The sequence below is a fragment of the Acomys russatus genome, chromosome 26 (assembly GCF_903995435.1).
Source record: "Acomys russatus chromosome 26, mAcoRus1.1, whole genome shotgun sequence".
In the NCBI taxonomy this organism is placed as follows: Eukaryota; Metazoa; Chordata; class Mammalia; order Rodentia; family Muridae; genus Acomys; species Acomys russatus.
The window spans coordinates 53229338-53231464 of NC_067162.1; the positions used below are offsets into that span (position 1 = coordinate 53229338).

General features: G+C 41.4%; 1 pseudogene; it reads left to right on the plus strand.

Annotated features, from left to right (window-relative positions):
- Positions 1-1133: 1133 nt before the first annotated feature.
- On the plus strand, positions 1134-1910 carry LOC127209291 (RNA-binding protein 7-like; annotated as a pseudogene).
- The last annotated feature ends 217 nt before the right edge of the window (positions 1911-2127 follow it).

Below are 2127 nucleotides of genomic sequence, written 5' to 3' on the forward strand. Positions count from 1 at the left end.
AAATTATGATGAAATACCAATTCAAACAGATTCATAAACCCAAGTGAAACAGAAACAATAACTAAAATCTCCTGACAACGATAACAAAAAACAGCACAGTGTTAGTGAATTTGGCAAAGAATTCCACTGTACCTATACAGAGAAATTAATACCAACACTCCTCAAATTATTCCACTAAATAGAAACCGAAAGAATGTTTCAAATTTTTAAAATAAATCACCACTAACCTGATACCACAACCATATAAAGATTGAACATAAAAAGAAAATTATAGATCAGTCTCCCCTATTAACATAGGTGCAAAAATTCTCAACAAAATTCTAGTAAACTGAATTTCAAAACACAAAAAAGATTATCAACCACAATTAAGTTGGCGTCATCCTTGAGAAGCAAGCATAGTTCAACATACATAAATCAATGAATGTAATCTACCAAAGAAACGGACTGAAAAAAAAAACTCATTAGATGCAGAAAAGGTATTTAACAAAACCCAATGTTCCTTCATGATAAAAAAAAAAAAAAGTTGGAGATAAGGGACATACCTCAGCAATATAAAAGTCTATTTATAGCAAGCATACAGCCAACGTCATCCTAAATGGAGAAAACTCAGTAATCTGTACGGAATTATAAAAGAAACAAAAGGGATACAGAAAAATGGGCTTCACAAAACTGTAGCCACGAAAGGCCATGGAGGTAGATACTCTGATTTCTTTTAGTTTTGTGGTCTTCACTGATAATTCTTCATTAAATCTAAGGTTATAAATATTTATGCTCATGTTTTCTTTCTTGAGGGTTTTTTTTTGTGTGTGTGTGTGTATGTGTGTTAGTCACACAACACTGTGAGTGTGCTTAATGACACTGAATTAAGTCAGTTCAAATCAACTCTTGTTTAAAATCATAATTAACATGGGAGTCCTGACTGTGTCTGAGTATCCCACTGCCACGGGGGACATGCGGAGGCACTTCCACTGAGGAGCACAGGAGTGATGCTTCCATGCCTAAAATCTCAACCATTTCACTTTATTGGGAAAGTTATGCAATATAAGTGAGATATTAAAGACACGTATGCGGCGCAGTAAGGTCGGTCGGCCTGGAGATGGCAGCCTAGGCTGGAGACTGGAAGCGGCTCGGAGATGGGGCGGTGGCCGCAGAGGTTCGTGGGTAACCTGGTGACGGAGGAGCTGCTCTTCGAGCTGTTCCACACGCTGGACCAGCAATAAAAGTGAAAAATCCCAAAAGGTGAAGATGGCAAACTGAAGCAGTTTGCGTTTGCGAATTCCAAGCACGAGGTATCTGCTCCTTATGCCATGAATCTTCTCAATGGAATCAAACTTTTTTGGGAGGCCTATCAGAATTCAGTTTAGATCAGGAAGTAGTCAGGCTTCCCAGGACGCCAGTGTGTCATACCTGACTCAGCATCACGTTGGAAATGTAAGCCCTACCTCCACACCTCCTAACAGCTATGAAAGGATGGTGGGTAAGGGGACTCCATCAGCGCAGATTGTCCAGAGGTCCTTTTTTCCCCCAGAAGATTATCAGCGGCAAGCACTGATGAACAGTGTTCAGACAGACGTCAGATGTTGGTAAATTTGGTTCTCCACATGCAGATCCGTCAGGATTTTCAGCATCAGTTCAACCACATGCTCATAGCTTTAATCAGTCTCCCAGCTCCTGGTGGAGCCAAGATGCACTGCCATCCCAGTGTAAAAGACAGAATTCTCACCCCTACCTAGCAGATAGACACTACACCCGCAAGCAGCGCTACGCTGACCGTGGGTCTGACTGTCATGACAGAGGAAGCTGAGAGGATTTCTACTCTGATGACAGGAAATCATGATGGCTGGAGCCATGACTGTGATAACAGGAGGGACAGCAACAGAGGTGGGAAATGGCCCTCATCTCGGCATTAACGAGCATTCCAAGGACATTGTTTACAGGGCCACTTTAGGTCCTTTTAAATAAGCTGTTCCAGAAATATTTCAGGAAATTATACAGAGTAGCCCCACAATTTTCCCCCTGTCTTTGAAAGGATTTTTAAGCCCAGCAGCAGTTTCATACAGAACTGTGGCTCCTCGTTTGTTACTCTAATTGCCTTACCTCGGGGTTTCTGAGGAGGAAGAGTTTTAT